The sequence below is a fragment of the Tachypleus tridentatus genome, chromosome 13 (genome assembly GCF_004210375.1).
Source record: "Tachypleus tridentatus isolate NWPU-2018 chromosome 13, ASM421037v1, whole genome shotgun sequence".
Classification (NCBI taxonomy): Eukaryota; Metazoa; Arthropoda; class Merostomata; order Xiphosura; family Limulidae; genus Tachypleus; species Tachypleus tridentatus.
Window position 1 is genome coordinate 152,404,670 of NC_134837.1, and position 15,255 is coordinate 152,419,924.

General features: G+C 34.9%; 1 protein-coding gene across 6 annotated transcripts in view; it reads right to left on the reverse strand.

Moving 5' to 3' along the window:
* Positions 1-12,086, reverse strand: part of LOC143238165 (peripheral plasma membrane protein CASK-like) — a 41,062-nt gene extending 28,976 nt beyond the window's left edge. The window contains exon 1 of one of the 6 annotated variants that reach the window (XM_076478157.1): positions 11,745-12,086. The gene's annotated coding sequence lies outside the window, so the exon portion shown is untranslated. Of the gene's footprint in view, positions 1-8,597; positions 8,736-9,004; positions 9,150-11,744 lie in introns of those variants that run through there. The other 5 variants (XM_076478153.1, XM_076478152.1, XM_076478156.1 and 2 more) reach the window with 5 other exon arrangements.
* Positions 12,087-15,255: the final 3,169 nt, after the last annotated feature.

Below are 15,255 nucleotides of genomic sequence, written 5' to 3' on the forward strand. Positions count from 1 at the left end.
CCGATGCCTTATTTGGACATATATTTTCTGAATGGGTAACAGATATTTTTGTAACAGTGGTTTTTACCTTGTAACACCTATAATATTACATATGCCGATTATTCTGTAATTGTTTCCAACGGTGTATTTGTGTTTTTGTGACAATGAGTGCAATGTATTTACAGGAAAACATTAAACATATCATTCTCGAAAGATGTAAAGGTCTAAATATATTTATTTTCGAAGCGTTCATAATTTGAAAATTTTCTATGACACAACACTATTCGTAAGGCTTTTGAGATAGATACTATCAAAACAATCTAACGATATCAAGAAACTGTTTCGCTAAGCCTATTTCTGCAAAGGGTGTATATATTCACAGCTTATGTTGAAAATGTCTACACGTCTGTTGAGTTTCCACCTTTCATAAATGAATATAATTTGCAACATTAATAATTCCATGGAACATTTACAAATATTAAAAAAGAAATAAATATTACGTTAAGAAGTACAGTTCTGTGCTGCCCAATATTGCTTGAGAAACTACCACCCTGAAAAAAACCACATACAAACTGATACTCAATAACACACGTCATATTTGAATTTTATAGGTGTAGCATACACTTTCAAAAGTTCGACAAAAAACGATATATTTTGTTTTAAAATGTATAACCTATGATTATATCTGGATATGCAAATAAACGTAAAGGATAAACTGAATATATTAAAAAGACTGAAATTGCATGTCTTTGTGTTGCTGCAGTATCGCCTTAATGTTAAAAAGTTCCCGAACAGGGATTTACACTTAAACAAAATATTTCTTTTTTCCTTAAAAGCCAAACATTTAGTTATTAATGGTATTGTAAGTTTGAATTCAGTTCTTATTTCTTGAAAGACGAGGAGTTTAGTTTGAACACTAATCTTGTCATCCCCTGAAAACTTTCATCGCATAGATTTTGAGTATAATACCATATAAAAAAAACTAACTCAGATATAACTCAGTAATATCTTAAAGTTGAAGGTAGATGACAAACTTTTCACCATCTTAAAACTTAGATCAGTTATGTTATGTATTCATAATCATCTGTATGTCCACTAGGTTTTCAAAAATGTTGTGTTTTATTATGAGATTATGAGAAACTGACAGTTGGACACGTTTGAAGTAAATATGAATTTTACAAGTAGATAAAACAATGACATTTAAAACAATGACATTCTTTCAGTAATTGAGCATCAAGAAATTGAGAAAGACCGAATTAGAGAAGGCAGTACCCAGAAAGGGAAATGAAAGTTAAGGGCTGAATATACTGTAAAATACAGGAAGTGTAGTGACAGAGGAGCTTATAAGAAAACGACAACACCGATTATGATCTTTACTGGGCAAGCGCTTAACAAAATTGAATTTAGCACAGAACTTTGAAAGACACGAAATGAATAATCCAGCGTATTTATGTGTGGTTGTCTTTTAAATTCCCTTTGAGACTTGCTGGTTTTAAATTTCGCACAAAGCTACATGAGAGTTATCTGCGGTAGCCGTCCATAATTTAGCAGTGTGCGACAAAAGGGAAGGCAGCCAGTAATCATCACCTACCGCCAACTCTTGGGCTACTCTTTTATCAATGAATAGTGGGATTGATTATAACATTATAATTTCCCTACGGCTGAAAGAGCAAGCATATTTGGTGTGACGAGGATTCGAATCTTCAACCTTCAGATTGTTACACTATGTAACAAAATTTTTAATTTATCTTGTTCCTGGGTAGAAAGTGTTTTTTTCCAATTGCTTATGCCTAAAGTAAATCGAAAAGACCTATTTTTCTCTTCAAGCTTTGCTTTTGTGACCTGGGTAATGAAATTTTCAAATTTACCCATTATTCAGAATATTTCAGGTGGATTCAGTGCTGAGTAGCTGATAGAGAATCTTCTCGAACTTACAAGAATTTTCTAGAATGTTGTAGAACTTATGAGAATTTTCAAGAACCTTTTAGAATTTTCTAGAACTTTCAATAGTAATATATATACAAGGGCTCACCTCTCACCACTTCAGTTTAGTTTTAGCTACCTAAGTGAACACATAGATCTATCTGATTTTATCAGAGATGGCATCAAAAGGCTGCAAGCATGTATCAAGACAAGAGCGAAAAAGTACTTTGTGACAACATCTGCTAAAATGTGTGAAGCCTACAAGGCATATTTTGGCATGCCTGTCGGAGATCAAGACAAACCCTGGACACCTCATTTTACCCGCGAGTACTGCAAAAAAGCTCTAGAAGGTAAGACGGACAATTTTTGCTTGCTTGAATAGTAAGATTTTATATTATACAAATTTTAGACCTTTTAAATTTTAAATATCTTTTGGTGCACCTCAAAGAGGAATACAACAGCGTCAAGACCTTGCTAGTAGCCTTGAAGTATGATGAGTATGGCTGGGAGGTTATTGGAGACTTCAAAATGGTGGTGGCATTCCTGATGGGTCTCAAATGAGGCTTTACCAAGTTTCTCTGTTATGTTTGCCTTTGGGACAGCAGGAACACCACAGCGCACTAAAACAGAAAGCACTGGCCACAACAGACCGAGTTCTCTGTGGGAAGGCACAATGTCAAGTGTGAGCCACTAGTGGACCTCCAGAAGGTGTTGTTCCCACCAGTGCACATAAAATTGGGTCTTATGAAACAATTTGTCACAGCCCTTGTCTGCAGCCTTCAAGTACTTTCGAGAATTCCCCCCTAAACTGTCTGAGGCATAGGTCAAAGCTGGTGTCTTCGTTGGACCACAAATAAAGAAGATCCTGAAGTGCCCAAGAAGCTCAGTAGGAAGGGGAGAAAAGCTTGGGGCAGCTTTGTCGTAGTGGTTAGGGACTTCTTGGGCAATCACAAGGCTGAAAATTATGTGTAACTGATTGAGGCTCTGGTGAAGGACTACGGCAAAATGGGCTGCAGGATGTCCCTGAAAGTCCATATTCTTGACGCTCATCTTGATAAATTCAAGGAGAGCATAAGAGCATACTCAGAGGAGCAAGGCGAGCGCTTCCACAAGATATACCGGACTTTGAACGCCGCTACCAAGGAGCGTATAACGAAAACATGATGGAAGACTATATTTCGGGGCTGATACGAGAAAGTGATTTACATTACAGTCGCAAATCTCGAAAAACTACTCACTTCTAAACATTTTTGTTTATTTTTATACAACTTTAGTATAAATACATGTAAATCTTGATTCATATGTTGTTTTATTCAGACCTTATGTAAATGAAAATGTACATATTTGCCGTTTTTACATAGAAAATAGGTTAATTTCTAAATTTCATTATCCAGGTCACAAAAGCAAAGTTTGAAGGGAATAATGGCCATTCTCTGTACTTTTACAACATAAGCAATTAAGAAATAACACATACTATCCAGGAACAAAATTTGTGTTACATAGTGTTACGAGTCAGACTCCCTAACCACCTGGCCATGCCCAGTTTTTCTTTGAGTCAACTACTAAAATCCTTCTTCTCGTACCCACCCTAATGTGTTTGGAAACATGGTTTTATTTTACCTGTGTAATAAGCTGGTGTATTATTTTTACTTAGGGTATTTGAAGAAGATAGAAAGTTTGTTAACATAGGCAGGAATGTGTGAAGGGCGCGCTATTTCTAGTTTGTTTATAGCTAAGCATAAAGTTTCACCAAGTGTATTGAAACCCAGCTTCTAGTGTTATAAGTTTACAGAAATACCGCTACTCACTTGGGGGAGCTACTTTTGGAGGATAAAGAAAATGAGTGATGAAGCTATTATGGGGTTCGGGGGAATGTTCTTTAGGACATTTTATGTAATTTTATCTCTGAAAATTGTTCATTTTGATAATACCAGTAAATATGTTTATCGTATATATAAGTATAATAAAGGGGTGCTATAGCACCTACCGCATCCTACATGCCAAAACGCATGAACTGTATGTAGTTTTAACACATGAAATAACATGTTTTTGGAAATTAGGTGGAAAAAAGAAATTAAAACGAATATAACTCAGAAAATTAGTTTCTGTTTCTCAAACGTCTTAGGAACCTCTTTAATAACGCTGTACATATAAATCAATTCTCGATCCACATCTAAAATAAAGAGGACCAAAATCGACCAACGTAAATTAAACAAGTGTGCTGCTCTCTTACTACAAATAAATAAACTAAAATACAATAAAAACTACAAGTAAGTGATAAGTAGTGACTTGTTGACGATTAATAAAATGTAATTTAAAATTGTTATAATTTTAGTTTAAGGCTTTTTTTTTTGTAATAGACGATTTCATCTTTCTATAACAATAAGCACTTAGGTTCCAGTTTACAAGTGCCTTTCTTGATCTCAACTCGTGATGTCAGTTCTTGGTATTTCCTTCTGTATAAAATATGTTGGGTTTACCTTAATGAGAGATAACTCCCCCCTTCTCTTCTTTCAACTTTATCGTACATCTTCAAAACACATCGTCTCACGAGATCTTTACTAATGGTCATACCACTATTCCTATTACCATCACCGTGTCCTTCTTAAAGTAATTTACATCTATTTTCAGACTTTTTGAATAAAACTGCTTTTCTCAGATTTTTATGATCCTTACAATTTTCAAAATGAACATCATAAGACATCAAGTTTTAATTTTCTATCTTCATACGATATTCACTAAATCCCAAAGTGTGACGTCACACACAGTTGAAAATTCACTAGTAACTATTCTGTACTAGGCTTACGCCTTTATTTTTCTTGATTTTAGATCATTATGTTTCTTTAATTTGTTTGTTTTAGAATTTCACGCAAAGCTACACGAGGGCTATCTGCGCTAGCCGTCCCTAATTAAACAGTGCAAGACTAGAGGGAAGGCAGCTTATCATCACCATCTACCCCCAACTCTTGGTCTACTCTTTTACCAACGAATACTGGGACTGACCGTTACATTATACTGGCCCCACGGCTGAAAGAGCGAGCATGTTTGGTGCGACGGGGATAAATTATTATGAGACTCATGTACGAGAGCTGTTCAAAAAATACGCAGACTGTTTGAATTGCGCGGCTCCAGTTGGTTCCAGGGAAATCCGCTTGGTGACGCTAGGTTCGCACAGATCAGCTGATTACGACGCCATTTCCCGATTGCAGATATCTTCATTTGTGTATTAGCTACGCGGTTTAAGTGAAGTGCGATTTTTTCGTTTGACGGATTTCAGAATGAATGACCTGAAGGAGCAACGACTTGCTGTAAAATTTTGTGTTAAACTTGGAAAATCTGCGACTGAAACTTTTGCTATGCTTAACACGGCTTACGGTGATGTTGCTATGAAGCGTACGGCATGTTTCAAGTGGCATGAACGTTTTAAGGATGGTCGACAGTCCATTGAAGATGATGAGCGTCCTGGACGTCCTTTCACGTCAACTGACGACCCACACGTCGACAAAATCAACACCCTTGTGCGGGCAATTCGATGTCTGACTGTCAGGGAGCTTGCTGAAGAGTGTGGGATATCAATTGGATCTTGTTACGAGATTTTGACCGAAAAATTGAAGACGCACCGCGTTGCTGCAAAATTCAGCCCTCATAACTCTTGAGTTTTTGGTCAAACACTCGATCACTGTTCTTCCCCACCCCCCTACTCATCTGACCTTGCTCCTTGCGATTGTTTCTTGTTCCCCAAACTCAAAAGACCCTTGAAAGGAAGAAGATTTGAGACGATTCCCGAGATTAAGGCAAATGCGACGAAGGAGCTGGAGGACATTACAAAAGAAGCGTACCAGGACTGTTTCAACAAGTGGAAACACCGTTGGGATAAGTGTGTGCGTTGGGGAAGAGAGTACTTTGAAGGAGTCCCAGACCTGTAACTTCTAAATAAATTACATTTTGTTTTATGACGTCAGTCCGCGTATTTTTTTAACATACCTCGTATTGTAGTATCTATAATTCATGAAGTAGAAAAATTTTAAAACTCATTTAATTTCTAAACAGTTAGCTAAAATGGGAATTGTAGATCATTAATTTCATTTTGTTCAATAACTGAATACTAAAAATAATATTGCAGATTAGAACGCCATTAACGGATGGGTACAGTAAGTAACAACTCCAACAACGAGGTCAGTTAACCTGCTTTGTTTACTACCTTTTTTCACATTGGAAGTCTTGCTGCGGAACAGGGCACTTCCAGAAAACGTTACGACCTTCTATCGCAACATACGTATGATTCTAAGCAAGTAGCTGTAGAAAAAGGTAACATGGTTTTCTTATGTTGTTTTATATCGCTTTAGAATAGCTTTACGAATTTAAATTACCTTATAATAAATTCATGTTAAAGCTAGAGCGGATGTTTAACGTACCTTCATAGAGTAATATGTTATTGATAAATATGTTAAATTCTTATATAAATATATAAGCAAGTAACCTCTTATTAGATTTTTATGTGAAAAGTCTCACTTAACGAAACGTAACGTTCAGTGAATTTTATATCTTTATAATAATGCTCATTATATTTGCCATCTTATTATCAAGTATAAGTTATCGATTTATACAACGGACACTCATGATGTATGCGTTTTTACTCTATCTCTCTATATGTATATAAAATTTATAATTTCAGTATGACTAGATAAATAATTTTATTATTTATTTAATGCAAGCTCTTACGTCCAGGGTACACTTCTCTGAGAACAGTTTTAAATATGACGTCATATATGGAGTTACAAAAAAAAAAGAGAAGAGATACAAATTCTTAAATAAAAGAGAAAAAAACATATACGAACTTCATATTTGAACTAATTAAGTTTTAACCGAGATATTTTCATAAAATATTTTTATTCTGCTTTCCCCCCCCCCTATTTAAGACATTTGTAAGCGAAAAAAAAACAAAAACTGTCCATTGTAACAGTTGCCTAAATTTTCAACTAATGGAATTTTGTGTGTCGATGGATTCTGAATTTGTTTAACATAAATTCGCACTCTCTCACCTTTTCTGCTTTTGACAGCTGTCATTCCGTTTGGTTATTTGTTCTGAAAACCAAAATCCTTCCGAGTTAGTTTGTTTACAATTTCAAGGAACGTTCCTACTTTGGATACTATAGATTGTTATATCTTAGGGAACCAGTAACAAGCTGTTTAATTTTCTTCACTACCTCTGGTGTGTAATGGTAGATGGTCATAGGATAGTCTGTTTTTTAATTTATGCTGGAACCGCTTCTTCCCTTCTTATACGAATTCAGTTGAATAATACAAATATATCTTGCATGTTTTTATAATCGTGTAATGGGAGAGTAGCGCGTTTGAAAGGACTACATTATAGTCCATTTTTAGATATTATATACATTTACAATTACCATACATATATTTAATTGAAATAGTTTGTTTTGAATTTCGCACAAAGCTACTCGAGGGCTATCTGCGCTAGACGTCCCTAATTTAGCAGTATGAGACTAGAGGGAAGTCGTTACCACCCACCGTCAATTCGTGGACTTTTATCAACGAATAGTGGGATTGACTGTACGTTATAATGCCCCCACGGCTGAAAGGATGAGCATGTTTGGTGTGACGGGTATTCGAACCTGCGACCCTCGGATTACGAGTCGAGTGCCTTAATCACCTGGCCGTGCCGGGCCCTTAATTGAGATAAAAAAGACCTGGGTTTTAATCAGTACAGCCATTGGCTACGGAGTTCGTCAGAGGTAAATTACGTAAAAGTCGATATTATTCAGAATTTCTGACGGAAAAAAATCAGCTGCAGAAATCAAGGTTAAAATAATTCAGAATGAAGTAATAAAGAAACTAGATGTAACAAACGACTAGATGTATTGGATATCATAAACCTGTTTAGCTGAAAACAAAAACATATGATCAAAACGTACTGATTTATGAATTGGGTTATCTCTTTATTAATGAAAAACGCCCCCCGCTAGTACAGCAGTAAGTCTCCGGATTTACAACGCTAAAATCAGGGGTTCGATTCTCTTCGGTCGGGTCAGCAGATAGCCCGATGTGGCTTTGCTATAAGAAACACACACACATTAACGAAAATCCATGCCACAATCTTAATAATATCCATCAAAGTTTGGCCAGCTCAGCAGACGAAGTTTAGCCCGTACACTTAAAAATATTATTTATAAATTTAGTTCCACTCTAAGATGTATTCGCAAATTATAGTCAATAACATTTCATGAAAGAAGTATGTTTCTTTTTCATGATTTCGGGCACATGCAGATAGGAGTTATAGCTTCTAACTTTTTGAATGCTCGTGTTTGAACAAACAGTAGGAATTACCATGATTTTTATAGCGTAGTCAAGGTCTCAAAGTGCGGACCTCCTATAACTAGTAAGATACGAATCGCGAATCCTAGGATGCTCAAGCCAATGAAAGTAGCTATAAATGAAAATAAACTAGGTTGTTAATCATACATATAAACACACCAGTCGTTTGTTATTTAAATCTACATAGCTTACATATCTAACATCAAAAGGTAACAGAAACTGCAATTTCAAAAATTACAAAAACTCATAAATTAGGTAGCTACTTCAAGAATTATGCAAATATACTTCCCTAAATATTCCTTCCAGTTATGATGTAACTAAGCAGTGATCATTAATAAAACAAAATCTTGGACTAACATTACCTGACTGGACTTTACTTTTAGATATTTGTTTTCTGATACTTTTCCACATACTTTTAGTTTAGTTTGTTTGTTGTTAAGCACAATGAGCTATTTGTGCTCTGCCCACCGTGAATATCAAATTCCGAACCTTAGCACAGTAAATTGTGAGATTTACCGCTGAAGCTGTTCGGACATGTATTCCGCAATATATTGTTCGTGTCACTTCTTAAAACACGTCCCATCTGACTTGCAAGGTTAACTGAAATTGTGAACATCAAAGTTAATTCCAAGAATGCAGTAACTTTTGAATGCAGCCTGTGAGTCATACAAATATCAAATATACAAGTGTAAAAAATAAAATGAATATACACCATATGATGTGTTAGACAGCTGAGGGTGGAACGCAATGAAAGAAAAGCATTACGCACCTATGTTTCTCCCATACTGAGTCAGACTACGGGAGATGAACGATCCGTCGCCGCGCCTTGTTTGAGAGCTTCCCGTATTTGATGACGAGAAACCCACTTTTTATAAACACGCAACGTTTTGACAACAGATGTCATCATCAGGTACCCTTTCTGACGACTTTTACACGTGTGTTGCGAAGTTTGCAGAAACTTGCACGGTGCAATAGATTAATAGTGTTAGACAAGTGAGAGAGCATCCTAGAAGGATATACGTAAGATAACGACAAATGATTAAACTTATACAACCTCAAGTAATCGCTGTAAATAATTTAAATTTGATGACGAGAACCCAATTTTTATAAAATAAAATTCTAAGACGACTTGATTGGGTAAATGTACAACATTTAGAAATTATTATGTCATCTTCAGGAGTCTCTGAACTTTATTTTAGTAGCTTTCCATAGATTGAGCTTCAACAAAATATTTGATAATACAGACCCTTAGCCTATCTTTGTTAAAATGAATAAAAATAATCTATGCACATTATACTAAACCAGAACACAAATATTCCACAAATCAAACAGTGATGTTCTATTTAATCTCAACATAAAATGAAAATAAGAGAAAGTACATAAAACAGTTACACTGAGAAATACGTACATTTGTGCTTTCGTAACAAAACTGCACAAAATACTACTTACGTGTGCTCACTAAGCTTACTGCTAAACCACCGGAGGCATATGAATTCATAGATTAGCCTAGCACTAAATGTTTTTCGTAACATCTTACAACTCTCGCTTTGTTACATTGTTCAATTTATTATTTACAGGTAATGTTTGTAACTAATGCTTCGGCTACGTAGACAAAGATTTCACCATGATATTGACAGCTTAGAATTAGCTTTAACTTTGGTCTACTTTGGATTTTTGGAAAACTTCTGATGCCAATCCTACAGAAACTTAGGGTTTTTTTTTTAAAAAAGATGATTTACTTTTCAGTAATGGCCCGGCATGGCCAAGCGTGTTAAGGCGTGCGACTCGTAATCTGAGGGTCGCGGGTTCGCATCCCCGTCGCGCCAAACATGCTCGCCCTTTCAGCCGTGAGGGCGTTATAATGTGACGGTCAATCCCACTATTCGTTGGTAACAGAGTAGCCTGAGAGTTGGCGATGGGTGGTGATGACTAGCTGCCTTTCCTCTAGTCTTACACTGCTAAATTAGGGACGGCTAGCACAGATAGCCCTCGAGTAGCTTTGTGCGAAATTCAAAACCAAAAACAAACAAACTTTTCAATGAGTATAATTTTAGACATTTATTGCTTAAAGTATCAATTTGATATACACAATATCAAAACGTTAAGATCCTGTTATATGATATCAGCATATTGATAATCTATAAATGGTATAATATTAACATGTTTTATAACTTATTAGAAACACAACGAAATGTTAGTACTCTGGTGTTGTGTAGTTGATACAGTTTAAATACATAGATGCACATCGTCTACCAAATATTAACACGTTACCTTGCGATTATTGCAACATTAATATGTTGCTAAATGTCAGTACTCTGGTGTTGTATAGTTAATATAGTTTAAACAAGTTGATGTACAGTCTACCAAATATTAACATGTTATCATGCTGCTAAATTGTAACCAATTAACATTAACATACTAATGTATTATAAGTAACACACCATCCGTAAATTCACAGCTTGTAACTAATAGCATATGTAACATGCTGTTATGTATAGTTAACTCATCTCAACGTTCGTATCTTGTTACTAATACAAAAAGTCATGATGCCTTGTAGTTGTTACTTTCACTTGTACATGCGATATATTAAGGTACAGTAATGCACAATGTTAACAAGCTGATGCAATGCAGTTTAAGTAATGTTGATACAATTTATTTTATATTCACCAATCAGGAAAACATAGAATATTAAATTCTGTGGTAGTTAGTTACTCTACCTACCTTTTGTTTTCATAGTTAAGTTAAAGCGTTTGAATAATTGCATAAAAAAAGAGAGAGATAAAAGAAAACTGTCTTATGGTCTTCCATGGAAATACCGCGGTATTTGTTGTTACGCCAGTTTCAACAAATACTATGCTGTTACGTATTTATAAAACAATTATAATACGCAATGAGCATGTATTATCTATCATTACACATAAGAAAGAAAAAGTTTCTGATTTATTTATCCAAATATTTAACATTTTATTAATCAGATTCGGAGACTTCTGATTATGAACAAACCGATAAATACAAATTATATAATTTTCCAGTTAACTTTAATTATCAAAATAATAAGATAATAAATAATTAATTCCAAGAATAACAACAAAAATTTATTTTTCTTTCCTTCTACACGTACGGAAACCCAGTGAGATAACAAGAAGTGTTAGTGTGAAAAAAAGTAAATGAGTATTATATTTTAAGACAAATAATAAAAACATTATTTTCTTTCTTTTTATACGTTCGAGAATCCATAAAATACTTAGTAGTATAATGTTCTAGAATCAGTGTAATAAATACAAAGAACCAAATTTAATATATTTTTTCTTTCTGTGGCGATGATTTCTAACATTACACGTTTCTTCAGATACCGCTTCACATTTGTTCTGTCATAGTATACCATAACTACTTCTCTCGCTTGAGAAAAAAAACAAGTCTTCCAAAAATGAGCAGTTACAGCCGACAGAGTAATTGCACCTACTTCGTGTATGAACCTTCCTAGAATATTGATTATTAATTAGTCTTACCTCTTTATCTTCTTTCCTTTGAACTTAGAAAATTCTCGCTCAGAAGACGAAGTTTTCAATTTAGTAAAAATCCGGGTGATCCAGATATCCCAGCCCTGTGAAACCAGTTTCTAATGTTGTACTCTACGATTTTTGTAACGTCATTTGTCTGAAATTGTTGCTCTAAGTTGCCACTAAACTATTTTAAACTACTTATTTAAACATAACCGAGTTTCACAAATAATGTTTCTTCAAATCTTGATCTAAATCAAGTGTGAAATTCCGTGAATCTCGCAACCATGTTGTAACGTGACTGTGACGTCTGAGACGAACGCGTTGAAAGTTCTCAAATAGATTACTCGATGAACATGCGCATGCTGTATCATTCCACAGAATGTACTCGATAATGCAAGCAATGAAAAAAAGTACGAAGACCTGGACGATCGCTTTGTGGATTGATTCTTTTACAAGTGTTTGGAAGATAAGTGTAAACACTTTTTTAAAAAAAATAACCTCCATTTTTTGAATGATAGTAGAGCAGTGATCAGTGAAGAACAAAGCATAATTGACAAGACAGAAAACGTAAACGATAGGCGATTCTATTACAAAACAACAGTTACTAAGACCTGTTACAAAATAAAACAAATATTGTCCATGAACAACGTGATTTAGAGCATGACTGTAAATGTTTACATACATTTTTCTGTGGTTGTATTACAGAGGTAGAGACTGTTAGACTTTTTTATTATAGTAATATTGTTATTGTCATATAATTTGGTTCAATAAAAATCTAATGTTCCGGGAGTTCAGTGTTATCAACGAAAATTTGACTGGATAAATGTGAATAAGGATAGTTTGGTTTGTTTCAAATTTCGCGCACAGCTACTCAAGGGCTACCTACGCTAGCCGCCCTTAATATAGCAGTGTAAGACTAGAGGGAAGGCAGCTAGTCATCACCACCCACCGACAACTCTTGGGCTACTCTTTTACCAACGAAAAGTGGGATTGACTGTCACATTATTATCCCCCCACGGCTGAGAAGGCAAATAAGGATAGAACTCTTGTTCATATATTCTATAGATACTAGGGTGAGTTACAGTATCTTTAAACGCCATTATATTTATTAAACACTTTAATTTGTGATTGAGATATATTATGAAACGAAAAAAAAATGTAACAGTTAAAAAAATTGTGTTTTGTTAGATAGAATTTCACAAGCACTGTTGAAAAGTGTTTGGCGTCTACTGTAAAATTTAATAAGATTTTACAATATATATATCTTATTTATGCTAAAGAAATTCGTGGAATAAATAATTAATAAATTTCATAAATCGCACATGTATGGTCATACTGAGACAATAACATATTATCAATGATATCTGTAAACAAATACAAAATTGTATTACTTTTATTTCATTTTTTGTGTTTTATGTTTACAAGCAAAAGTGTCCGTCCTCAGTGACAAGAAAAGTTTAATTAATCTATTAATTTAAATTATTTCACGGATTTTAAAACGCTCAACAATAATATACGGTAAATCTACATTTTCACTTTTTATGTTACGTCACATTTTCAAACTGTAGACAGACGAACGTTCGGATAGAGACCACGGTTTGAAGTATACAGTACCCCAGTCACCTGTGGGTCTAAGCAATTAATGGCCGCATAGCGACGTGGCCTTATTATCGGTTGTCACTGTACGGAATCAGAGTGTTGTAGTAATATTTTTACATTAACTGTCTAAAAAAATAAAACTCTTTACTGTATTTTTGATGAACAGATAAATGTAAAATTTAGGACGACGACGAATTTCATGACATTTTTTTATATCAGAGGCCAAGATATGACGCTGTTGTTTATGTGCACATATGGTGACACCTAGCGGTATTGATATTCAAATCATGAAACACGTGGTAATCAATGGTAAATCGCAATGTGTGAACAGTATGGTGGAGCTGAGACAACTGATTTGACAAATCTAATCCAATCTTACTTGGCAGTCATTTTGGTTTAAAAACTCCCAAGCTCCGAAGGGGTTTACAAGACAACCAGGGGCGCTCATAAACTTTTGTTTCTCTTCAACCCCACGCGCGGTAATAACGTTTGTCAAAGTGGGAATACATATTGCGCTTACTTGAGGGGAAGACAAATACATAACTACTTGAGGGGAGCTTAAAAATACGATAGATTTGATTGACAACATAAACAACGGGGGAGAGACATGAGAAGACGCCGGGAAGAAGGGAACAGGAGAAGCCTGTGAGGAGAGCAGACTTGGAAGGTGGCTTGACTTGGTTGACTATCAGCTAGTAAATCACCGGAATGCGGAAGAGACAAAGGCTGTGAAGAAGTAACGAGTTCCTGGTTTAACAAATCGATCGTAAAACATGCCTGGCTGGCAAAAGAACTGTAAACTTGTAACTATGTATGACTTTAATATTCCTTTATATTTTAAGTGATTGAAATTTACTATTAGGTAATAAATGTGATACGACACATTTTCAGAATAGGAATTATAGGATTTAACAATACAAGGCAAAAAATTCAGCTATGGGGGAAATGGGAGTGCCCCGAGAAAAACCACTTTCATGGATCAGAGCGCTGAATAAAATACCATGAACATGTCAGGAAGTAGCTGGATGGAAAAGCAAGGTTAGGAAATATCAAAAGGAATATTCTAGTATGAAAGTAAGTTAAGAATTTGACCTAAAAAGGTGAATCCAACCGTAAATTTGGATGAATTATTCGTTAAGAAAGCAAGTTTCGTGTTCAACTTTGGATCCAATGAAGTCGTATAGGAACATTCTCGGGGGCGTGCTGGAATAGTTAAGCAACTGGGCATATGATGACTGGGACCCTTGTTGGTGGTGAGAAGATCGTAGTAGTTGATGATAGACGTTGTCTTGTTCTTCTGCTCTCAGGAGCTTTTTGTCCTTTTTGACTATTCTGGGTTGAATATTCGTTTTGAATGTATAGAGTTAATGTACAGATATGTAGATGACACGGTTGCAGGATTCAAATCTACAGAACACATACTTAATTTTTTCAGTCACATTAACTCTATACATCCTAACATTAACTTCACATGTGAACAGGAAGAAAGCAATCAAATATCATTTCTTAACCTCAAAATTACAAGAACTGACACACAATTCAAAACAGAAATCCACCGAAAAATCACCCATACTGGACTATACATTCCTTGGGACTCAGCACATGAAACAAAACAAAAACTCAATATACTAAGAAACCAAATAAACACAGCCATGAAACTATGCTCACCAGATAAAATTAACGATGAATTAGACAAAATAAAACAATACTTCATCAACATCAATAAGTTTCCTCCACAAACCGTAGAAAACATTATAAGCACACACCTACACAGAAAGCAAAATCAACCAACTAAAGTAAATATATCTCACGAATCAAAAAATCACGAAACCATATACTGCTGTATACCATATATTCCTGACATCAGCAAACAAATAACCAACATTTGGCAAAAATTAGTAACAAAATATGACATTCC